Source organism: Dermacentor albipictus, chromosome 10 (genome assembly GCF_038994185.2).
Source record: "Dermacentor albipictus isolate Rhodes 1998 colony chromosome 10, USDA_Dalb.pri_finalv2, whole genome shotgun sequence".
NCBI classification, from domain to species: Eukaryota; Metazoa; Arthropoda; class Arachnida; order Ixodida; family Ixodidae; genus Dermacentor; species Dermacentor albipictus.
Window position 1 is genome coordinate 35,075,745 of NC_091830.1, and position 26,626 is coordinate 35,102,370.

At 45.4% G+C, this 26,626-nt stretch overlaps 1 protein-coding gene and 1 long non-coding RNA gene across 2 annotated transcripts in view; one reads left to right on the forward strand and one right to left on the reverse strand.

Annotated features, from left to right (window-relative positions):
• LOC139050547 (U8-agatoxin-Ao1a-like) overlaps positions 1-26,626 on the reverse strand; it is a 140,142-nt gene that overhangs the window by 29,852 nt on the left and 83,664 nt on the right. The gene's annotated exons all lie outside the window — the stretch shown is intronic.
• LOC139050512 (uncharacterized) lies at positions 13,958-20,988 on the forward strand. Its single transcript, XR_011508912.1, has 2 exons — positions 13,958-14,809; positions 20,578-20,988. It is a non-coding gene; the product is annotated as an uncharacterized lncRNA (long non-coding RNA).

Genomic DNA, 26,626 nt, shown 5'->3' on the forward strand with positions numbered 1-26,626 from the left:
TGATAGGACTTGAGGTGCTGGACGTGGACTACATCGCGGTTACGACGACCCGTGTAAGACGGCGGTGAGGGTGGCTCTATGAGGTAGATGACGGGATAAGTTCGCTGTAGAGATTTTTTTTTACGTGTTGTGCTTTCCTAGCTCTACAGTTTAAGTTTTCCTCGTTTCTTGTCGCTATAGTTCTAGCAGTTTCTCCCAAGCAGCGCAAAGCGTATCCTAGCGACGAAAACAGCGTTTGAAGAGCCGCTTCGATCGCGCAGCCAGTGTGAGTAATCATGAGACACTTACGTTGCGAGATGTATTGAATCTCACTTCTAGCCAGCCAGCATAGCATGATTTTTCCCTGTTGCTACATGCGAAGAAGTGGGTGTATGCCAAGAAAGTGCGTGCATAAAATGTGTTTGTACTTGAAAAGAAAAGTCGCAGTGCGTTGTGCTCATTCCTGCAAGTTTCACACATTGGAAAATTGGAGCGGGTAAGTGGTAGGCGGGGATCTCAACCGCTCTGACACTGGAAGTGTTCGGTGAAAACTGACACAATGGAGACACGTTGTCGCTGGTGCCAATGCATCATATCGACTTTCTGTCCGGATACAGTGTTCGGCTGTCTCAACTCGTCCCAAACAGAAAAGCGTTTCAAATAAGGGGTTATTGCGTCTCGTTCTGCGTCGCTTTTCCAACGGTCCATCGAACAAATAACGGTTAATACGCTACCGGTGCTGCCGCTCGCGTATTTGCTGCGTCAGAAGATGGTGCTCCCTCGAAAAATATTGATGGCAGCAAAGCTACCGCTTTATACGTGCATGAGTTCGTCTTTGCTCATTTGCTCTTGGAGTTTCCTTATACATTTATTGAGCGATAAAATGTTGTGGAAATGGCGAAGACGAAATTTGTCAACAGTGCGAATGTCGTAATAAAAAGTAAATCAGCTACCATTCTCTTCCCTGTTTTGGTCGACTTTATATTTGTCGAAGAGAAGGGGATTTGGAGCCACCTGGTGCTCGTTTCATTCATCGCTACGTGTTGATCGTTGGGGGTTGTTTGTCACCACGTATGTACTTCCTTCGATCGGATTTGCTTCTCTGTAAGCTAGGAGCCTTCAGAAGCTGTCAACAAGGAACTGCGATAACCTTCAAACGAAAGTACATTTCGAGAACATACAGTCAACGGTGCCCAGCCAGATCCGCATTCCTATTCTTTTTTTTTTATCCTCGGCGAACGAGTGCAGATCAACAACGTGCGCAAACAGCAAGGAAAAAAATTGCGCTTCACAACGTCGTTCCTACATGAACGGAGTTCACTTTCCCTGATAGCAGCCGACGACATATTTTTTTAATAACATGCAAATGAAACGTCAGCAACGAACTCGGGAGATGTTTTTCACTTGCTAGGATGTTTGAACGAAATGTTGGGTACAGAGAGACGAAACTGCGAAGATTGTGAGTTATTCTTTCTTTATCGCCTTTTTCAGCTACGCCTCGCTTCCGCAGCCTTTGAAAGCCGCCTGGATTCTGAGGCCCGTCATTTTAACGTTCGTGGAAGCATTTAGCAGGGACTGGAGCAAAGTCGAACGTTCCTCATTCTTTATCCATCGTGTTTACTTTCAATTTCGGCGTTCGAGGAAACCGACGATTGAGCAATATGTTAGCCGGACATTCTTCCGTATGTGAGCTACGCATAAAATGCAGCTGTTACTAGCACACCCACCGCGCTCCAGTCTGCGTCATATTTATTCGATTCGACATTCTTTGAAAATGGGCCACTATAATATTACTTCAGTTTTCTCGCTTCTGTAGCTCCGTATTGTTCCATCCCGTGTGAGACTCTCCTTTTCAATTTGCAGTCAAGCGAAATGGCCAGGGATAAGCCAAACGCAGATTCCGGTTGACTTAGGCCTCGTCTGTTAGCACTGAACTGATTGCTGAACTGAACCCATATGCACAAGCAGAGCTTGCGCTGAAACTGTTCGCAAGACAATGTTTCAGCCAATCCAGTTACTGGATGCCTTAGTAACAAAGGCGACCGACCAATGGAAAGGAGCAGTTGTGAACGAAACGCTTCACGCATTGGGCTCCAGATTTAGAACACCATCGCTCGGGATCAAGTATTGTACAACGGTTTTTCCCCCTCACGTTCACTCGGAGGATGAAGGTATACCAGAAATATCACAGTGCAAAAGAACCGTAGTAGTTAGAATGACTCCTTTAATATTGCTAGTGATATGTGCTATATTATAGTACTTGGCTTTACTCAAGGAAATACGAGAGAAATGATTGAATGAGTCATAGCCCGAAAGAACAGTGCTATAAATGCCGCGAACATCTGATTCAACGGTCACTTTGTATAGTTGTGCACAACAAAACGCCTAGCCCCCTGCATCGCTTCAGTGTTCTCGTTCACTGCGTAGTGAGAGTCTAGAGTTTGGTAGCCTTTATGCTGTGAGGCGGCACATTAGTATTTATTAGCGATTGCCCTTCCTTAAGCTCATGGTTCACGTGACACATTTAAAAAAAAGGGATAGGGGGGACTTCTTCATTCGCTGCCTTGGCCGTGAGTGGCACTACCTAAAAAATTCTAGGGGTTAATCTCGTGCACAAACACCCAAGTGGGTGGCAGGATGACCACCACATTAGCTTCAATGGTAAAGTACGACAAGCGTATTGCTGAGGACGTGTGTTTGGTCACCACCGGCAGCAAGTTGTCTTTTCGTCCACATTGTTTTACCTTTACTTGACTATTCACACATTTCAATGAAACATAACCATCAAATTTCCTTGTGATTTCTGTGGTTACATTCTTTGTCACTTCTTATAAGTGTCACTAAAAAAAATCCGGACGCTTGCATAACTCCCTTATTCTCACCTGCTGCCAAGGAAGTTAAATTTGAGACCGCAACTTAGGATGATAGTCTATGCCACATTTACTGATGCGAGCCTGCAACACACAAAACAAGTATACAACATTATCGCGTAGGTACTGCCGGGGTTGCAGTGTCCTTCTTTTTTTGCGCTATACATATACATTTCAATGATAAGCACAAGTTAATTTGTGTTTAATGAACATATATACCAACTATGGCAGACTCAGTTCCCTCAAACGTGACCGCTTCTGCTTTGATCCTCAAACGTACTTCCATGCTAAGCCTCTCTGAACGCCGAGTAAGACGGAAAACTTGGCTTCAGCTACGTCGTGCGTGGTGGAACAAGGGCCAAATTTGCACTCCTGAAGCATTTATGATTGATTAACGGCTTCTTGTCTCTGCACAATGATAGCACAGTAAGGCTCATGGCCAGCACTATCGCAAAGACATTAGCGATATTTGTAAAACATGTTTTGTTTCGGGCTTGTAATATTACATGTGGTTTTAGCAACTGACCCCTCTCTCCTTCTCTCGCCCCCCCCCCCTCCCCTCTATACTGACAGAAGTAAAAGACGTGTCACGTCAGAAAAAAAAAGACAGATCCAATCGAACAAGTCGCATATTCCTTATTTGCTCTGTCAGTTTCATCACCTCTGTTCTCAATATTGCTTGCTATAAAAGCTGCAGCTTGTACTGAGCGTTTCCTTTTATTTCTATCCCATCTGTTGACTCTACCCATTAATGACGGAAGCATTCTTCACCTACAGGAAATCGCTGTTTATTTTAATCTATTTGGGTGCATTCAGCGCAATGACGATGCGCGGTACAGTAAATATCTCGAAAAAATCGTCTCTCCTGTCCAAACGCTTGCCTATATTCGCCTAGAGAAACGAAAACTATAAGTGAAGCAAAAAACAAAAAGAAAAAGAAAATGATGATACGGACACACCCAAGACGTCTCAGGTAATTCCCGCAGATCTTTCTTGTTTTCTTTTGCCACTCCTCAGTCCTCGTTATTTTTTTCTCGTCATATCATGCAATGCAAATAAGAAAGGATGCGGTCACAGCTCATTAAGAAGCCGATGGCTCGAAACGATGGTTGCGACATCAGCATAAAAATGAGGAGGTGCGAGGCGGCAGGGGACCGCATAGCCATATAGTGCTTAGCCTGAATTGTAGCCTACGGCCAATGCTGGAATGACGCGTGGTGCCAATGCTTTCACAACCTCTCAGGCCAAGACAATGATAGGCCTTTGTATGCCATGCCACGGCGCTTCCATAACGATCACTGATCTTTTCGCCTCAGGGAAGGCGTTCAGCGAAGCCGCCAGTTCCCTTGGTTATCGCATCCATATTTTGTGTTAGAAGAGTTGGTTAGTAGATAAGGCTCGTACCTAGCTGCAATTTCGCTGATCGAGTCCACATGAATGTTTTCATTCATTTTTTGAGCAACAGTCGACATCTCGCGTATAACTTGTAGGGGCGAATTTAGACAGAAAGTACGTTCAGATTTTTGGGAAGAAAAACGTACATTGTAATGCAAGAAGTTCACGCATGCTTTCTTTGTAATATAAATATATTAGTAATATAAATAATATTAAATTTTATTAGTTTGGCTCCTTGGTGCGATTGAAGACGTTATAATCTTCCAGTTGAGATTGGGCGTTGCTTTTCTTTCTTTGAAGCGTGCCTTGGAACTCAATTTATATGCATGATCCAGTTATTCCGATCATGTACGCTATACTAAACTACGGCGCGTATATATGTATAGCATGGTACCAGTGGCGGGAGCACGACGACAGATTCCAAGGCTCGACTTAACACACTTCTATGCTGCAGGTGCTTCTTGAGACAAGTTTGCAACCCGCTATCGGCCACGAGTGCTCGACACCATCATCTTGGTTCACGCCTGCGCAGACCGTCTCTGTCTGTGTGGGCACCTTCCGATGATCAATTCGACACAGTACCATGGCGTCACCAAGGCTGCAACTATAAATACTCGAACTCTGCAGAAGACTGGTTCCACAGCAGGACCGGCGGGAGCAGGACGACGAAATACAAGGCTCATCTCGTCTCACTTATTTGTTGCAGGTGGGTGGGCGTTACTCTATGACTGCCACGATGCCGCAATTGAAGTCTGGCACGTCGCTTCTGCCATTACCGTATGCTGTACTAGTACAGTTGTTATACCAATGTAGACAGCGTCATTCGTTATGTCAAATATGAGCACAGAGCTGGCCTCCTGTTTTTAAGAGCTTAAGAAGGAAATTAAAATGGAACTTAAGTAATTTAAGGAACGCTTGTACCGGGACATCAGAAACGATCTCAGGGATACCAGGTAGGGTAGGTCGTTTATTAGTGGCAGCTACAAAGGAACGCGGAATGGTGGGAGGATGATAATAATTCCATAAAAGCGGAAAACGACAGACTAAAATAACTGTGAAAACTTTTGGATGCTCATATGACGATGAATGACGCTCGTCTGGTGGAGTTACAACAGTATCCCCGTAAAGACAACCTGGAAGTCACAGTAATACCACTAAACGTGAATGAAGATCTGGCAGAAATTATGGGGGAAAAAATAGGGAGCGACATCGTTGAAAGTACCTTCCCTTCTATGACTTGCGTGCGTAGCCATAGGTGTGCCAGGTAATCCACCCTGTAAAAATGCCATAGTGCAGTTCATTCATCGTTGGAAGAGCAGTTGTGCTTTGCAAAATGCCAGAAGAAATAATTGTCTTGTGGTAGATTTGTCTTTCAAACATGGACACCCGGATCGCAAGCGCTTGCCGTACTCTACATAAAAAAAAAGAAACGTGAAGCTCAATGGTAATTTGTGGGTTCCAGGTGGTGAGCTGTTTGTTCCCGACGTTTTCGCTTTCCCTAGTCATATGGAATTGCCAACCCGCATCACGTGTTCTTCTTCAACAGCTAACGGTGTTATCATTTCCATCGCCGAAGGCCAGAGTATCAGTTGGGGCATAATTTTAAACGACGCCAGTGAACCCTCTTTTGCTTTGTCCAAGCTATTTGTTCTTATCGTGGAGCACAGGAAGTTGTGCACAATATCGACTAGTTCACTAAAATAGTCTCGAACGCTTCCGAACCGCAATTTTATCGACCGAGTGGAGCACAATGCTTCTTTGCATATCAAGCATATATAATGAGTGCGTGTGTGAAAAATGTGCGGTTTTTAAACTGCGTAGCACATTTCCCTTCTCGTTATCTCTCTGAAAATTTGCATCTATTATTTGTTTATTTATTTCTTTGTACCTTACATGCTCCAAGGGGAGCATTGAGTACGGGGGCCGTCGTTGAACAAATGATAAGAGGAAAGCGATATATGAGCGCTACAAAATGTGAGAGCTGAAAATGTTCATGATTATCGCGTGCTTGCAAAACAGTGTTACAAATAAAAACGCTTGTTACAAATGAACACGCTCCCTTTTCGTCGTTGTAGTGCGCAAGAAAATGCATGGGGTTCTGCAGCGAGTCGGTGATCTCTAGATTCTTGGCTTAACACCAGCTCGAGAAATTGCCGCTCTTTACCTGAGATATGCGCCAGCCGGCGTGTACGCATTCTTGTCACTTTCGAGTAGTTAGTTTTCAGGCTGGTTTCCAAACCACAATGTTTGGTTTGTCGGGTGAGCGGCGTAATGGAAACGAAATTCGCAGGTTGCACATTGTTTTTACTAGGATTGCTCGCAAGATTAGTCTACCCATTGAAGGAAGGTGAACTTTGTTCCTGAGGTAATATCAGAATAGAAATGCGACCTTGACAAATCTCTCACAAACTGCTATTTTCTTCTGCTCGTCTTTCACAATCGATGTGCTTGAAGACGCCGCCACTGTATGGCGAACATCTCCAAAAGCCGTATTAAAAATGTGGTCTTAAGTTTATATTCGGTATCCCTCGAAGCCAGCTCTACGTTACATAACAAAAAAAATATTTCAGGAGCTTCATCTTTGAATAAGGAGCCGTAACTGCTCGGGAGAACTACGCTCGATCATGGCACGTCTTCACAAAACAATTTTCTTTCAGAGATGAGCAGCAGAAGACGTGTGATTTCACTACAAAATTTATTAATATTGTAGTGTTTCGTGTTACGAGTTTCTTCCAATACCACGTTACTTTGCTAGTGTCATGAAAACATCAGTGCATACGCCTGATGAAGCAAAAACTAAAATCTATATTCTATTATTAGGCACAAATATTTGAAGAAAAGTACACGACAGGTGAGCGTTATCTTATTAATTCGTTCATCTTTGGAAATGAAAACGTCCAACGACCCACTGGGGAAACGAATTCTGCAACGTAATCACGCTGTTTGAAAAAAAAAACTGGAGAAGATTTAGGCATTTCCCTTTTTTTTTCGCAATTGAAGTTCCGGGCACAAATGCTAATACCCCGTCCACCTTCTAGCGGGGAGCCGATAATTTAATTTCCACCGTTCTCTCGCGTGACAAGACCGCAGGTAACGAGTTCTGAAAGCCAGACTGCAGAATTCATCTTGGCGATTACGAAAGATAACGTAGGACTTCTATAGGCCATCTCAAGAAATCCGTGCAGTGTAGGACAGGCTGGCACATCACGTCATCCAATCAACGCTGCGCGCTTCGAGGAGAGGAGGAGAAGGTCTCGCCCATTCTGGCTTACTAATCCTTCCCGTGAAGCTTCGTTTCAGCCGGAATCAGGCGGAAAGCGGTCGCAGGCTGACAGTGGAGGACCCCTTCACGTAGTTCTGCTTTCCAATTAAGTGACGCACACAGTTGCTTTTTCTGTACTGCATGGAAGTGCTAAGGCGAAGCAGACCGTCCCGTTCGCTATCGGGCAAAGACGTATTGCACGAACTGCTTTCTCGCGTGTCCCGTTACGAGCCCTCAGGGAGCACGAAATTGAATTTAAACGTTTCTAGACGCACTCAGTTATTACAGGCTCTTCGATTTCCCTGACGTCGCACCGACACTGAAAGGTCACGCCCGCTCAGAATAGATCGTGAGCGTACCTGCTGAGCACGAGGTCGCGGGATCGAATCCCGGCCACGGCGGCCGCATTTCGATGGGGGCGAAATGCGAAAACACCCGTGTGCTTAGATTTAGGCGCACGTTAAAGAACCCCAGGTGGTCAAAATTTCCGGAGTCCTCCACTACGGCGTGCCTCATAATCAGAAAGTGGTTTTGGCACGTAAAACCCCAAATATTATTAGATCGTGAGCGTACAGAGTACTCGTGTCGACACGCGCACAAAGTACAAAACCTTGGTTTCAACACACTTCAATCTTCAAGTTCACGCCCTAAAGCGAGATGGCGTAGTCGGAGGTGGCGAATTCGGCTGTCATAAGCGAGTACTGGTGGGCCGGACATCAAACGAGCACGCAAGTCCGCACGTGGTAATGGATTTGCGTGGTAAATGTAATCTCCCCACGATAAATGGACTGAATAGATCGTCGGGCGTTGGGACGACGTCATTTTCTTGTGATGACGTCACGTAAGATGACACGCACTCAAATTTCCGAAACTAAATGGCTCCGAAAATGGAGTCGCCATCGTGGACAAAGTTTTGGTGTTGACGCAAGCACGCAGGCACCTACCGGACGCCGGATGTCGAAAGGGCATCGCTTACAGGCGCATGCACGCCACCATTCGCCCGAGAGTTGTGCCAAAAGCGAAAAAGAAAAAAAAAGAGAAAAGCAGAGAGAACGAGATGACCTCGGTCACACGTGCTCGCCTGTACTCTTATCGCAGCTCGGTTGTTTGCCGTGTGTGTGTGTGCAGTGCAAGGACCCCTGGGGAAGGGACACCCTTGCCTGTGGTTCATCGAGAAACAACGTTCACAAGCGACAACCAAAGTGGTGTGGCCATTGCGCTCCCTCGTCGATTAGGAAGGAAACGAGGTAGAAGCAAATTGACTGGAACAGCCAACCAGAACTAAATCAAACAAACAAAGCTATGCTGAAGTGCGAGGAGATAAAAGGACCCCGTGATGTAGGGCTTGGTTGCCTGCCGAAACCTGATAGCTCTACGAAAAATAAAAAAAGTACTAATAACTGTGGCTGTTATCAGCGACCTTCAGTCGGGATGGTTGTGTGTACAAACACAAACGCGAACACATGGACGCCCACACACGAGAGTGGGAAGGAAAGCTTTTTCTACCTGCGAAAAAAAGAACGCGAAGGAAAATAGAATGCTATCGCTATAACTTGAGGAGGGACTGTGGGCGAACAGCCAACAGCGTGACATCAGCACCACCTATCTCGGTTTTGAAAGGATCCGGTCGTGTTTTCGTCACGGTGAACGAGGCGTAGGTGGAGCTTCCGGTCCTATGAAAGGGGTAGTGGTGACGACAGGAGTGCATATTCGATGCGTATTTTTTTCCCCATATTTTCGGGAGAAAGAAACTTTTTTTTTATTCAAAGCGGCAACCACCATCTGCTGACGGCGCGTTTCCCTCGAGTTAGTTGACATAGGGAAACGTTGTTCGGACCCTTATCGCTACCAGTTCGTGCCGAAAAAGCCACGACGACCTTCGCGCGGTGAAAAGCCCCTTTTGTTCGGCTCGGCTCGGCGCCAAATGGTCCGGAAGGGAGCCTGGAAGCTTTAGTGCGAAAGATAAGATGGCCGAAAGCCATAGAATGAAATCACTTTTTTTTTCTTTCTTATCGTTCCGCATCTCCTGCTGGTAACGTTCAGGTTAGGTTTGAACTGAAATGTGTCTGTCGCAATGGCGTGGTGGAAATGTCCTACTCGTTACCTGGTGGGCACCCAGGCTGAAACCATGACCTCGGCTTCCAGAGTGACACGAATTGAAAGGAATGCCATGTAGTGGGACTATACAATTCATTACAAGGTGGTTCAAGTGACCAAATGTTACCCAAACCTCTCCTCTTTAATTTCATCCACCAAATTTTCCATAATAGTCCTGGCACGGTCTCGCTATAGAAACGATTGTTTCTTATTAATGACAAGCTCCAAGTTCGCCACTTATAAAGACATCAAAGAAGAAAAACGGAAGAAAAACGTATCCTTACATTCTCATCGGACAGAGATGAACGCAATGAATAAGAATATTCAACGCAACTAACTAAAGCGTAAAACCAAATGCTGCATCCCAAATGACGCGGACGCTTGTGGGAGTTAGTGAAGCAGCCGCAGGCACGCATGATTGCTGGCAGCAGCCTTGTCTCCTCTAGCTATTATCTCTCAGTGTCGCGAGCATGAAGGCAATGCTTGTCGGTGAAAGAATATTGATAAAATGTGTGTCCCGAAAGAATTATCACACCTATGTAAAGGCTTCCATACACGTTGTATATATATTTTTTAATTATCCAGGGATGAGCGGCACACCACTTGTGTTACAGTGGCACATTCCCCTTAAGGGAATTGCTAAAGAATCGGCGTGTACCTGCTGGGATATACACAGTCGCACATACCCAATGGACATTGTAATCATTGGCACACACTCGGTGGACCAAGCGGCATTCTACTCCCGAATACAGCCCCCACAAAGCTTGCAAAGTGAGAGATAAATGAAAAAGAAGCAAAAGAGCACTTTGTCCTTTCAAGCAGGTTTACTAAAATAAACTCTTGCGCTCTGTGGCACAAACGTAGCTGAGAAAGAAAAGTTATGGACTGTAAAGAACCAGCATTGTCTCTGTATACTCAGGACCAATGTGTAAATTACGTACGTTTACACCTGTGGTATGGGCTTCCACAACGTTGCAAGTTATCGAAAAGAGCGATGTCAAGACGACTCCTACCAAATCCCAACTTCGGAGCCAGCTTCACACGCGAGACAAATGCGTGATGTGAATGATTTGCCAGAACGCTCCTGGGTGGGGCGCAAGGCTACAGCTGCTCTATTACTTTCACTGTTATGTGGTAGAGCAGCGCACGGAAAATGTATTATGCTGCTTACACTCGCAGTAGATATCGAAAAAAAATTGCCTTTCCTCTCCGATTCTGCGCGGTCAAGCTAGCACGACGCATTTCGCGATGTGAAAGAATAATCCAGACCCTCGAACGTACAACGAGTCTCACACTTACGCATGACGGTCACGTGCAGAACCAAGAAGTCTTGATCCTCATTCAGTGTCTTCCTTCCTGCAGGACATTTTTTTAACCTTTCAGTTTTCGAACTGCGAAACAGGCATTGCGGCGTAAATACGGGTCCAAATTTCACTTCCCGCACGAGTCGACATGTCGGTCGCATTCAGAGCACGTACGATTCACGGCTGCCACAAGAGCAGCATTGCCTTCTCACATTGCCGTGTTCCTCTACTAGCCGGCGCAGAAGGCAAGAAAGCATAACCTAGATTTCCCGTCCGCCCCCAATAAGCGCAATAAGAATAGGAATTGCGTTTGCTTTTAACGAGAAATCAGACTAGGCCTATTCTCACGTCTTTATGTTCTATGCACTTGGACAAGAGGCGAGGCCCCACGGAAGGAAATAAGGTCGACGCGGTAAGGTGGAACACGGCTGTTACGGCCAGGATGGTAAAATCTGGCGCCATGTCTACTGCCTGAGTACTTATTAGCGAAACTTGTTTAAACCATTTGATGACGGCTTATGTGTCGCGGGAATGGTGCTTCCACAAAAAAAACCCGGCTCGGGAAGGACACCATGCCATATGGAAAGGAAGCTACCAAAGAGGATTGCTGGAAGACTAGTGCACAATGTTCTACTGGAAGAAACATGTGTCGCAACATCCGTATCCAATGAATGTACACGAGAACATACCCATCAAGCCAGCAGAAAATTTTGGCCTGCTGGTCTAATGTGGTGTTTTATTTCATTTTCGGGTGATGGGGTTATTACTATCAAAATAGCAGGCCTCTTGCTTCGCCAGCTCTTCTTACTCATATGAACATACGGGCTGTTGTATAGGATCCCAATGTTCACAATGAGTTCTTGAATAGAGCAGTTACGGGACATACACACATATATTTTCTTTCGATAGGGTCTAAGTTCAAACTCGCCGTGACCATTGGTTCTTCTTTCTTTGCCTCTTCTGACAGCCAGCCATCTGATTCGTTGCAGCCCTTCGTGTAATTTCGGCCACTTTGCCCGACGCGGTAAAGAATGTTAGGTATTTCTTCACCAACGCCGGAATGTGCATTATCTTACCCTGAGAAACAAACCGACGGCCGTGTCTTCCTCGCGACGAAGTCTAACGGGCGAAAACCGTAGAACGGGCATCAAAACAACCGGAATTCATTGCACGCCCGCTTTTTTGCGCAGAGCTGTACCTTGTACCAGCGAAATCTCCAACATACCTGGCATTCTTCCTCAAGCAGTTCTAGCTATCTCTCGGAGAAGCCGCAAGATTGAGTGAATCAGCTAGGCAGCCTTTATACGCGTCACACTGGAACGCTAAGAGAGTCCTGGGGGTTGCTCGGTGTGCATACCAGGCGTTCCTTTAATAGAGTTCCCACGATATCCTTGTCCGTGTTGGGCACAGATGTCGGTGTTGTGGAGCGCGGAAGTGATGGATGACGGTGCGAGTGTATGGGTGTGCGCGTGCTCGTGCGTGCTGCGCGCTTGCGAGCATGAAGAGATATGAACCAGGGACTGGGAAAACCGCAATGATCTCCGGACACGAAACGCCGCGAGAGTGATGATGATGATGCGTTTCAATGAACGCTACAGTGGTGGCGTCACTGTTGATTACGTAGTCTGCGTTGCCTCAGCCGCGGCGTTATAAATGGTGCCGGCTTTTGTCCGGCGAGTAATGGAGGCAGTTTTTCGCCTGGCCTGGTAAACATATCTGCACCTCTTCTGCCCCTTTCCGCCCTGTATGATGTTACAGGCGGGATTCGCAAAGAAATAATAAGCAGAATCACGTAGTGCGCCTAATTACGGGGACGCGCCTAGTCGTTTTTGAGTTGTCCACTGGTTTGACAAACGAGCCTCCTTCTTATCGCGTCCTGCTTGTTTGATTACAAAGAACTGTGTCCCAGAATGCCAGTTGCATTATGGCGCTTGTCATCAAGAAATATGCCTGGAAAATTTGGTGCTACATAACGACCAAAATATTACAGTGGCGAAAATTCATCTCGCTGCACGCATTAGGCTGTCCGGTAAAATCGGTCGTAGGCACCAGCTAGAACGTATAGTGTGAGATATGTATCTTCGTCTACAAATCCAGTAACATTCGAAGGTTTCGGCATGGCCAAATCTATGTAACAAATGTTTTGTGTAGGCAGTGCCTAGCGTTAATCGATGAATAAGGGTTTCGATATTTCTGTCTAACGACAATGAAAATTTGAATTCAATGAACAGATCCATATAACTCTTAACTGAATAATAGAGGGCGATTGGACAGTGTTTCCCGGCGAATATTTTGCTAGCGCGTATAGAAACATTCCTGCCCACTGCCTATTTTCTCTCCATGCTTTAACATTGATTCTATGCTATGCCTCGCTTGAATGCTTTCGCTAAGAACGCAGAACTCATGCAGCAGTATTAGTATCACTGACTACGCTAGTCTCGAGTGCCCTAGACTCGTTTAGGCCGACCATTACAGTTCTAATCTGTCTTCAAGCGATACCACCGTGGAACTAAGCGAATATTTGTTGAATACTTGTTACCCCTCTAAACAATGAAATGCGAACTATAGTTATTAGACAAATTATTTAGAAGTAGCGAGCACCATTAGCAATATAGTGGTACGGTGCATACAGTTTATTTTGAAGCACTAGGCTTTTTTCTAGAAAGTCTAGCTGCAAAATCAATTGGCTTAGCGGCATTGTTCGGTGGGTTCGAGAAGTGTCGATATTCTTGGTAATGTTAAGTGCATTTTTCGCATCCATGATGCCAACCTGCGGAGGTAGTTCGTCTTTAGCAGACGCCTGTGAATTACGCCGATCTGAATGTGGACGAAATCCGTAAGAGAGGTAATAAATAAGCACACAAGATATATAAGGGCTCCAATGACGCCATTACAAACGAAAATGGTGAAGTGGTTTCAGTTGATCGTTAGTGCGGCATCAGTAAGCAAGGAGTGAAAGAAGGGTAAGAAAGCTGTGATACAGAAAGAAAGGGAGACGCCATGACGTCATCATGGTCGAAAGCCGTCAAGTGGTCTTGACGAGGCGACAGTCCTGGCGTTAAGGAAAAAAAGAAAAAGTTCTCTGAACGTGTTTAATGCAGCAAAGATGACTTTGGTTTTTCCTTTTATTTTACTTTACTTTACTTACGAACAAGGGAACTCGCGTGAAATAGAAAAACAGCCCAAACCGCAGACAGCTCAGCCCGCGAAAAAGATTACGACTGCGAAGATAAAGCATGTAAACAAAGCCGCGACTCTGATGATTGACAGCCTGCCAACCAGGAGCAAGCTGGAACCCATTACTCCTGCTTGAAACCCTCATAGCTGTCAGTTGTTGCAGGAAGGGGAAAAAAGTAAAGGCGTGAAACAAAAGAAAGCGAGCGACAGTTTTACGGGCCAGCCCGGTCTGTTATAGTGGTCGGGCGCAATATACGGGCCATTTGGACGTTGCAGTTCGCAGCCAAAACGATCGTTTTTCCTCGTTTGGCAACTTCTCCCTCGAGGGCTTCTCTTTTCTTTTTTGGCGGGTCCACCGCACGCCATGGTTTGGCACTGCGCTCGCAAGGGTTTACTCCGACCAGTCGTGGCTCGCTACTTTTTCGCCGACGATTTCGTACTTGCCATTGTAATTCCCGCCCCGGCCAGGCGCCGGTTCGCGCGCTTTTTGGCCCTGTTCCTGGAAGCGGCCTTGCAGGAAGGCACGCAGCTTCCACCGCTAGTGCTGCTCTTCATTTCGTTCTGTTCTCCCTCGAGTTTTCGCTGGTGTTGACAGTTTTTTATTAGGGCGTGGCACTGCTGCTACGGAAGAAGCCGCTTCTCAGTTGTTCCTGTTCGGCTCCCTTGGGTTCGCTGGTGATCGGCGTTGCTGGTCTTTAGCCTCATGATCCCTGTGTTTAGTTTGGGTGAGTACCACTTATTTATTTATTTATTTATTTATTTATTTATTTATTTATTTATTTATTTATTTATTTATTTATTTATTAAGGCTCTACTGTGCTTTCAGCCGGCGCCCCTCTTTGTGTGTCCAAACATTGCACAGACGACTCCCTCCCTCTGCTCCTTTCATTCCACTTCTCTACCTTACCTATCCGCGCCTTTAGTTTGCTGACGACTGCAATTACTTCGCGCTGTTTCATTGCTCGTGCTCGAACTGCATGCACTGGCCGTGTTTATGGCGGCATCAGGCATAGTACCCAAGAAATCCAACAGCAGTCTTCCTGCCAATGGGAAAATAAAATTGAGAGTATTCTCCAGGTTCCTTTTCTCCGCGATGTTCGACTTATAACGCGGCGCGATAGAACTATTAGTGTTGTTTTTATTTTTCATACATCCTTTGAGTAAAAGGTCGTGAACGACAACAAAATAGCTGCTCCCGGTAAAGCCGGTAAAAGATTATCCGCCCAAATTTGGGTAGCTTCTATTTTTCTGAAGCGTACAAATAGAGCAACTACCAAATTAGTACAGCGAATACGCTGTCTTAATAAATTAGCACGCAAGGGTCGCCTATGTTGAGTGCCTAGTGAAAAGTGATTCAATAATAATCAGTTACCCATAACGCCAATGACGCACAATGCCATCGACGCTTAACACCAATCAAGCGCTTTAGATGCTTCCAAGAAAAAAAGAGCTATGGTAAATAAAACAAAACAATGTATTTTAAAAGCACATTCACTTCTTAAACAGTAACTCGATGCAGATGCGTAACTTTCTTCCAATGCACACGACACTTTCCTCTAATTTTTACTATGGTGATATCTGCATCGCTCGTTCAAAACGTAGTGCAGGAAGGCGGACATCTGACGGAGTTGGTTGACGTTAATTTTGCTTTTAACGTGGTAGGAATTCATGCACCGTATACGTACCGTGTATGTGTCGTATATGTGTTCTGTATGTGCCGTACATGTCGTGTCCCTCTGCCTTGCACGCAAAATGAGAGCATAGCGTATCCGTAGTCGTGTTCACACATTTGAACGTCTTTTTTTTCATACATAGCGTCTTTGCCTACGGATTTTGTAGCTGTGTAATTCCATATCAGTTTTCTTGGTGGCAAATTCGCTATTTTTGTTGTGCATTCATTTGCACACGCTCAATCTCCTTCTATTGATAATACACACATTTTGGAAAAAATTCGCTAATATCTTCCACTTACATATAATGGAAAGGCGTTCTATACAAGACCACGAAGCGTAAGCAATGGCGTTCTTTTCACTCTGAGATAATGTGGGCCGCCGTTGCATTTAGTTAAGAAAATACGTGCAAATAATCTCCACATATGGCAGAAACCTCAGCATAACGAGATTAACAGAGCAATAATGGAAAAGCTAATCTGTCATATACAAATGTATGCACTGACTATCTCAGTACACCAGCCGAGCTCTTTCCAAACTGTTCGAAACTCAATTCCACAGGCTCTGCAGCCATAACTCATGTATATGACAAATGATATGCCTTTACTAAGGAATAACATATCGTCTCCGACATTCATCCGTTACATAACAAGATTCGTACACCGTAAAAGTGATGAAATAGGACGGCTAGAATTAATAGCTCCAATGTCGGCGAGGCCACGCTAACAGCTTTAATAGCAGAAACTTTGCGGCGCCATTGGCCTATGTCATTCGAGCGGGGGACCACACTCAGTGTTTCTGGAGTGCATGATTGATGGTGTTTAGAGTTGTGCATGTTGAGTGCATTTGATAGTGGTTACTTGAAGTTGGAAATAAATAGCCACCGTTAGCGTTAAGCGCGGCTAACAATTTTCCCAACTTTGCTCGATGAAAACTTGTTGTGACAACTTCCCTTAAAACATAGAATAATTGCTTTCTTCGAAGCTGGAAAAATGTGCATCAATGTGAAGTGACAGCCACTGAAATGTGGCGAAATCTTAAGTGAGCCGTCTAAAGAGTTAAATAGGTCACTAAGGAAAGCCTAGCGCTATACGTAATCGGGCTGGGAAAGACAGAAAACTAAATTTATCATTTTGTTTACGAAGATCCTTGTAATACCTTTGCTTGATAGCTTTTCACTCAATCCAATAGCCTGCGAACTAAGTGGTGTGTGGTGCTGTTAACTCTAGTACGTAACGTAACCTGCTAACGTGATGACAAAAATGCAAGCACGTTGGCTTAGGACGGCAGGGTTGTTTCGAAAGGCGAAAAAGAAGAAAAGAAAAAAAATGAGGAGCGCCAAAGTACATGTGAGACACTATAAATGCAGATACGTAAAATATTATACTTAAGGAGTACTCAATATCCGAAACTCAATTCCACAGGCTCTGCGACCATAACTCGTGTATGCGACTACTGATATGCCTTTAGTACAGTAATAGTATTTTGTGTCCGACATGCATACGGATGCCGAAAAAGAGATAAAACAAGGCAGCCAGAATGTACAGCTGAAATGTCGCTGAGGCCCGGCTACCAGCTTCAATAGCAGAAAATCCGTGACGACAGTGACCTATGCGATTCGAGTGGGGGACCAGGTTCGGTGTTATTGGAGCCCAAGATTGATGGTGTTTGGAGCGGTGCATACTGAGTGTATCCGATGGTGAGTACTTGAAGCCGGAAATAAATAGCCACCGTTAGCGTTAGGTTTGGCCAACAATTTTCCCAACATTGCTCGATGAGAAATTGCTGTGACAAGTTTCTTCAAAAAACAGACCAGTTGCTTTCTTCGAAGCTGGGAAAATGCGCACCACTGTCGGCTGACAGCCACTAAAATGTGGCGAAATTGTAAGGGAACCTTCAAAAGAGTTAAAGGAGGTCCCTAAGAAAAGCCTAGAACTATACGTATTCAGGCTGGGAAAGACAGAAAAGTATATTTATCATTATGTTTGCGAAGGTGCTTGCGATACTCGTGCTTGATATTTTTGTTTACTCATTCCAAAAGCCTGCGACAAAAGTAGGGTGCAGTGCCCTTAACTCTAGTGTGTAATATAAGCTGCTAATATGAACACAAGATCACAAGCACGTTGGCTTAGTACGACAGACTTCTTTGGAAATGCAAAATAGAAAGAAATATAGAGAGGCCCAAAGTCCATGTAAGACACTATACCGGGTGTCCCAGCTAACTTGAACCAAGGGTTAAAAATGAAATATTGGAGTCAGGAGAGTGAAACTAACTGCATATTGGTGATAGGCATTTGGCGCACCACGGAAATTTTTTGTATCGCAATTACTTAACTAGTAATTAAGATAATTTTTTTAAATTTTTTAATATTGACTTTAGACACTAAATGTGATTCGCAAAGTTGGAGAGCACTTTCAGAAACCCGCATTCCATTATTCGCCATAAAGAAAACCTTACGTGTACCTCTTTTTCCGAGCTCGAAAGAAAGCCCGCGAAATAAAAAAAAAATCACGTGACGAGCACATTTGCGCGTCGCGATCGTGCTGCTCTCAACCGTGCTTTCAGTGAACGAAATCAGCTCCGGCCTTTATTCGACGGCCCCGTTGCAGCGGCAGGCCGATATCTTGGCGGGGGTTTTTCGTCCGCGTCAGCTAGTTGGCACCCGGCGACGACGACTTAGTCCCAATCTGATAAGATACTGAGATGGCGAGTCTGCTTTGTCACTCAGAAGCAAAAGAGAAATACAGGGAATAATGTTTCGCCGCGAGGTGTTGGCGGCTGTGTGTTGCAGTTTCCTAATGAGGATTTTGAAAGCTGGAAGCAGCGGTGAAGCACAGTTTGTCGTGTGCTCTTCTTATGCCACTCTCATGCGAGACTGAATCTTTGGTGTAGTGATTACTAGCACTGCAGACATGCCGTTTACAAATGAAGAGAAAGCAGACATGGTTCTGGCTCTAGGTGCATGTCATGGGAACAGAAGGCGCGCTGCAGACCTTATGCAACAATGGCACCCAGGCAGGCGGCCAAGTTCAGTAACGATCCCGCGTGCCTTCGAGACGCTGCGACGGATGGGCAGTTTTACGTCCACACGACACAGAGCACCTGTTTTTGACGAGGACTTCGAGACGCATATTTTATCGCTGTTCGCTCTGGAACCCCAAGCAAGCGTGCGCAGCGTGAGCGAGGATACCGGAGTCTCCAGGTCATCAGTTTGGCGAATACTGCGCAAACACCGCCTGCATCCGTACCACGTACAGCTTCATCAAAATCTGTTGCCACGGGACTTCCAAAACAGGACCGATTTTGCTAATTGGATTCTGATAAAGATGCAGGACGACCCGGATTTTTTGAACAAAGTGATATGGAGTGACGAAGCTAGTTTTTCGCGCAATTCACAGGTGAACCTGCACAATGCTCATTACTGGAGCGATTCAAATCCCTACTGGGTTTTATAGACGCAGCACCAGTACCAGTGGTCATTTAGTGTTTGGTGTGGACTTTTCGACGGTAGTTTGATCGGGCCTGTGTTTTACGACCAGACGCTGACAGCAGATCGCTACACCAATGATATCCTCAGAGGACCCGTTGACGACTTCCTTTCGGATCTACCGCTCGCCAGGGCCACAAATGTGTGGTTTCAACACGATGGCGCCCCCGCGCACAGCAGCGCCAAGGCTCGGACCTGGCTCGACGCAGCGTTCCCGCAGAAATGGATAGGACGACTAGGTCCCGTGAACTGGCCAGCCAGGTCTCCTGATATGACACCTCTGGACTACTTTTTGTGGGGTCATATCAAGGACAAGGTGTACAGCACACCAACTTCCACACCGCAAGACCTTAAAGACAAAATAACGGAAGTCTGTTTAAACATGCCTGAGGCTGTCATACGAAATGCAACGGCTGATTTGGTTACAAGATGCCATAGCTGTATCGTCGCACAAGGTGACCTATTCGAGCACTTTTTATAATTGGTAAGAAACCGAAATGAAATGGAGTCAGGACAACCGCATGCCACGGCTGTCATCGCCGCACAGCCAAGCCATAAACCGCCACTTTTATTTTCTTTGCAACTGGCAAATAAAACTCCTCTCATTTGAAAACTTCGAGCTTGGCAGTCTTTATCGCGACTGCAAAGCGCAGCGCACTCGCTGCAATTTACACCGTCACGCGCGAACTGGCTGACACGGCCGAAGAAACCACCACCAAGATATCGGCCTGCCTCTGAAACGGGGCCGCCGAATGAATACCGGAGCTGATTTCGTTCACTGAAAGCACGGTTGAGAGCAGCACGATCGCGGCGCGCGAATGCGCTCGTCACGTGGTTTTTTTTGTATTTCGCGGGCTTTCTTTCGAGCTCGAAAAAAGAGGTACACGTAAGGTTTTCTTTATGGCGAATAATGGAATGGGGGTTTCTGAAAGTGCTCTCCAACTTTGCGAATCACACTTAGTGTCTAAAGTCAATATTAAAAATTTTAAAAAAATTATTTTAATTACTAGTTAAGTAATTGCAATACAAAAAATTTCCTGTGGTGCGCCAAATGCCTGTCACCAATATGCAGGTAGTTTCACTCTCCTGACCCCAATATTTCATTTTTAAACCCTTGGTTCAAGTTAGCTGGGACACCCGGTATATGCAGATGAGGGAAATCTTATACTTAATACCCAATATCCATTCACGCTTTATCCTTCTCCAGCGGATTAAACTAACAAAATTTAACCTCTATAGACTGGGAACATTCTTCAGAAGTTTACCTCTGGCGCGGCAAGTGAATACTGTGCCTTTCTTTTATTTCAGTGCTACGTACGGTTTTTTCTTTTGCAGTTGCTGCCGATGACGTCAGATAATCGCTGGAAACCCAGCAAATTTAGTGCCACGAAAAGTGATGATCAGCCGTGCCTCTCAGAAGAAAGCGCAGGGACCAGGAGATTGTACAGAGTGACACCACGAGGAGCTTACGCCAAATAAATTTCCACCCGCTACAAAGAAGCCATGGAATCACTTGCCAATATCGCTAGCGAGAGTCCCTAATTCCCAGTGCTTTCACGGAGAATGACAAACCGTTACGTATCCCAGCGTCTTTTTTATTCATACCAATGGAGCTTTCTTACTACAGCCACTTGCTTCTTGGGCGACAAAATTAATATTTCTTCCCAGGCATCAAAATCTCTGCTCCAAAAGCGAGGTGTAACTGCACTACAGACAAATATTAAAGGAATTTTGATCTAGCTACTACTATGTGGTGTTCATTTCAAGTTTACACTTTTAATTTTTGTCCTGCACAAGTTCTGATTAGTAAGCAGAACATAATTGCAAACAAAATGTACTGCTGAATATGTGGGAGCTACACGCAACAAATATGCTTAGTCATTCCGCTTCATTTCTTTTATGTCGTACTCCACGAAGCGACGGGGAACCGAAAAAAAATTGTCGGACGATTACGATACTAACAAATGCAAAATTTGAGCGGAACTTTATACGTGTTTTCATTACGCGATATATTGGCTGGCGCGGACAATCTGTCTCGTGCGACACATTGCAAGTGGAGCGAAGTGCGGCGTGACTGCCTCGAGAGGCAGCGCGTGGGTCATGCGTCGGCGCGATTCACAGCAGCCGCCGCAGACAGACCTTCGCTCATGCTACCCTTTGTTTCCATATATAGTATCGGTGAACGCGCTCGCCGCATGTCATCGATGAACAGACGATGGCGCGCTACTCTGGCCCCATCTCGTCGTGGTCGTTGCCTCAGAGCACGTCTTGCGGGTTACTAAGCTTTTCTTCTGACGCTTTAGCCGTACCCTCCTCCTCCACTTTCCTTCTGGCGCTCTCTTCGCTATCGCCGCCTTTGATCCGCCACTGCGCTCCGCCTTCGTTCTTTTATTCTTCGTTGTGCTCGTTCGATCGGTTACGCCGAGGGACGACGCCGACGCTAAACGCCAGAACGGGTGCCATAGAGCTGTGCTCTAAAACACCTAATATCGATGACATGTGACATCCCATCACATCGAAAGTAAGCACACAAGGCCATTCATTCCTGATGGGATAATGCCTGACAGCTCCGACTGCAACGTATGTGGCGTAGAAGTTACCTTATATTCCCTCCCTTGCGGCTGAACATTAAATGCAGATGAAAGGCTTGCCCTTCAGACAGGTTGAGGCTACTTAGGTGACATGCCTTTCAGAGAAGATCGTCTCTCCCATGTGTAAAGCCACGCAAGCGCGGCGGCGCTTCACGGTTTGCATCGTCCTTGTAACCAACTGACCAATGAATGTTCAAAACGTGCGTGATCGTGCATAGTGTAAAATCTGACTCCTTCTAATCTTTCATTTCCCCTTTCGCAGTGCGATGTAGCTAACTGTATGAGCCGGGCTAACCTCCCTGTATTTCCCTGATTGCTTCTCTTGCTCTCTTTACAAAAACACGTGACCCTTCGGCAATACGTCAATCGCAATATCCAGACACGCGAGAACGTTCCTTCTTCAGTTAAAACTTAAGCGGAGCCTATAAGATAAATGAGAGCAAAAGACCAACCGCGAGTAAAAGAATACATAGGAAAAAAAGCGTTAGACGTGGCCCTAGTGTTCATTGGCGCAGCACCACTAAGTAACGCGCTAAGTTCGCATTTCATTAATTACGTGATGATTTTAACGCGTCCGACCAATTAGGATTCATCAGAGTAAGTGCATGGTACGCGCTCTCATGCCTCTGGCGCAATGTCCTCGAAGTGCAAAGAAGGCTCATGCGATCCGTGAAAGTGCATCAATTTGCGTTGATAAGGCTCAGAAGAACGCTTGACAGGAAGTGCGTTTAAGCTAGGATGATTCATCGTGTAATTGAGCAATGGCCAGTTTGAACTCAGTTATACAAAAAAAGAAAGAAAGGGCATAGCCGAGGGCAGCAAGCATGCCAACGTCAAAAACATGCTGTGCAAATGTGATGCCATGAAAACATACGAAAGCGGAAGATATTTTGTATCCGAGTACGAGATTCCAAAACTAAGGCATATAAAAATTCATTAGTGAACGAAAAAAAATGCATATTATCGTTCTCTTTAAAAAATTCATTACCTGATTTTCGAAGCTCGGTGTTCGGATTTTTTCGATATTATAAAGCAGGAGGTTCAGTTTTGCCGCATGGTGTGTGTGTGGGGGGGGGGGGGGGTGCAAAGATGAATACAATGTTTCTTCATGGCTGGTGCCAGAAAGTTATCCTAGATATCCAAATTTCTGGGCGCCTGCATGTGTCCTTGAATGCTTTTTTCTTTTCTTTCTTTTTTATTCTTTCGCATACATTATGCACGTGGTAGTGTGCCACGCCTTTCACCCAAATAAATTCTACACTTTCCAATATACATAGCCAACTAACACGCAAGTATTTTTTGGGCGCACTAGCTTACTTATACGGTACCTTGAGATAGATACTTCAAGTACACAAGTTTTGTATACAATGGTTGGCCTAGAAGTTGTGAATAATATAACAGCGAGTTTTAAAGACTGTTTCGTTCGATGCTATCGGTGGGCTTAACGCAGCGTCAAATTTTCTGAGTAGTTCAGCTCAGAAGACTCAAAAATTCGAAGTACCATGTCTCTTTGTTCCCTACTGTAAATGACTTATCAATTTTTTTTTTTAGCCAAGCCTTCTGATAGAAGGAATGCTTTCTTAGCGAACGTTACTATGGCTAGGACAATATTTCTTTTACGCCAAAGGTATTGTATTAATATAACCAAGTGCTACGTTATATTATTTCACCAAAGTACGCTAGCATGATGAAAACTATACTAGTACTTAGTACCACACTTAATATAGTACTCAAACGCCACTAGGCTCGGAGCTATTGTTCACCTTCGGAGCTCGCGAAGTAGTGTGCGGTTTTGTGTCCCACGCAGACTCTGGGAGCGGCGGAGTCTTTGCACAAGGTTTGAAGGCCACAGTCGGTAGTGATGCACCGGAGCGAAGGCACCAGTGTGTTGCATTGAGAAAAAGTTCGCGAGAAATTGAGGATAGGGGTGATTAGAGGGTGCTTCTGCCGCAGTGAGTGCCGACATCAGTCACGCAATGTACGCGGATGTCATTACCATCCGGATCACCAAGGGCTCCCTGGAGGAAAAGGAAGCAAAACTACAAGAAGCCGGCAACTGCGTCCAACAGTATATGGAAGAAAGAGGCCTGCAATACTCATCGGAGAAATCCGAGCTACTCAGTCTGGAGACAACCTAAATAGGCTTGTACCCACGGACAGAAGTCTTCGCCTCACCTTGTACATCGAAGGACAGGAGAGCATGAAATACCATAAGAGAGCTGGGAATATGGCTTCAATCTGATCAACCAAGCAACCACACCCATACGCTCCTCAAGAATAGAGCGCTAGAAGTTACCCGAATGATCAAGAAAATCGCCACTTACCAGACAGAAATGCGGGAATAGGACAATTTTAAACGAGCATGAAGCCTAATCATTAGCGAGGTCATGTATAGCCTACCGTATCAACGGCTGAATTTCTGCAATGTGAAACAAGCGGAAGTAATCATTACGCCTACAGAGAAACTCTTTGCCTTGGGGGCACTTAATACCTTCCACGAATATCGGGAATCTCAGCTTGACTCCCAAAAAGAAAAACCTCTGCAAACACCAGCAGGCCGGGCACTCCTCAAACGCCTCGGCTATACCGAACAAATTAACAGAATGGCAACAGCTAACATACCAGATGAAATTCGCAGGCAGCTCATGGTGAACACGATACTGGAGAACATGGAGATGAACTTGCACGAAGGGAGGCTTGCAGCACGTGGAGATCACATAAAACGCACGTACTCCACCAAAAGATGACGTAGCGTACGTAGACGCAGCCACCCAAGATCCTAAACGAGGACACAGAGTGGCCACGGTCATCAACGCAAGCCGTCGCGAAATCGCTAGCGGCTCAATAATCCAAAGCACCGTGACTGAAGCTGAGGAGCTAGCTCACGCCCTAGCAGCGGCGGTGAGCTTCAAAACCGGCAAATCTCTAAGAATTCTTGTTCTCAAGACGGCTGCCGGCATTTCCTGAACGGTGCAATAGCCACCGCGCACCCTGTGTGTACTCCTCGAGACGACAGGTGGCGTAACACACCTGACAACACAACCACGGCCCATCCACCACAACATACTGTGGGTGCAGGGACATGCAGGAATCGCGGGGAATGAAGAGGCGCACAGGCTAGCTCGTGGGTCTGCAATCCTAGCACCCGAAGAATCCACCCTTGTAAGTCTACCTTCTGTTACAAATGAATACTCCACTTTACTGGCACACTACAGAGAAACAAGGACACGATATCCTCACCAGGGCGGAAGTAACTGATTGGAGACAGCTCCAGACAGGAACCTCATCTAACTTAAACCTACTGAGTAAAAGGGACCGCACCAGATATGCAGCCTAATGCCCGGGATGCGGTCAAAAGCCCACCTTGTATCACACCAGATAGGCATGCCAACTTATAAAAGCAGTCCCCAAAATCGTGAATACATGTGCGGAGCAATGGGAGACACTGCTGGGCAGTGACAGCTGCGAGGACCAAATTAGTCTTCTGCAGCAAGCACGCAGGGCAGCTCAGGCCGTTGCAGCCCTGAACCCAGTAAAGATCGTCCAATAAGATATATATATATATATATATATATATATATATATATATATATATATATATATATATATATATATATATATATATATATATATATATATATGTAACGTTTCGGCCGTGGCACGGCCGAAACCTTACAAACATTAAAGATGCAATTTTCGTAAGTGTGCACCTTCGTTTCTAAATCTACTTATGCACCGGACCTACAGAACTTCTCATTGAATTATATATATATATATATATATATATATATATATATAGCCTCGGCAATTACAGCGACTCCACAACAACCGATATCAGACCCATCAGGAGAGGCAATATGCCCCTAGCAAGTACAGCTAAGACCTTTCGTACTTTCAGAGGCCTTCTTTCGAAAAGCCCTGAAGTATATTCAAGCGAATGTTTACGTAGGAGGATAGTAAAAATGTTTCTTTAAGGTCGCTCTTCCCCTTAGTTAATGAAGCGCGCGGCTTGAAGTGACAGGTGCGAGAACGTGCAGAAAAAGAAAGCAAACAAACTACAAAAATGCGCGCGTAAGCCAAAAGATCTCGGGCATGCGCACTCTCCCATTACAAGCTGAAAAAGAAATTGCAAGGCCTCCTGCGAATGTTGCGTTGTTTCTTTTTCAATTGGATATTCCATACATTAGCGTACTAAGAGAAAGGGAGAAGAACAAGTAGAAAGAGAATAAAAATGAGTGAAAGAAGGTTCAATTAGGGAAAACGCGGAGGGCCTGGCTGGAGAAGCTTGTGTCTAGCCTGCTACACGTGCTGGGAAGCTCCCGTACGTATTATTAGCTAACTCACCGCACGATATTTTTGCAGTGCACTAGAGGTCGCGCCGGTCGAAGGGAAGACGAGGTGCCGACAGCTACTGTGGAAGCAGTTTTTTTTTCCATCGCATCTGTGTTGCCGCAGCACACTCTATCACATCTCGGCACTTCAGCAGTATCAGTAGGCAGGAGACCAGAATGCCCGAGTGTATAGGCACACTGGTAATATTGTTCCACATAAGTCGCATAGCGTTCTTTTTTACACCAAGACAGTCATGAACGTGTTAGTATTGACACCTATTCTCTTAATCGCGCTAGTTTAAAGTACCAAAAACAGAGACAAAACCGCGGCTCACGTGGAGTTCACAGTAAGACAAAACTCTATAGTAAGGGTGCATGATATAATGAAATATAATCATATGGTCGCGCCTATCACCGGTTAATGAATGGAACAGCCCGGCGCTGTTTGTAATGATTTTTACG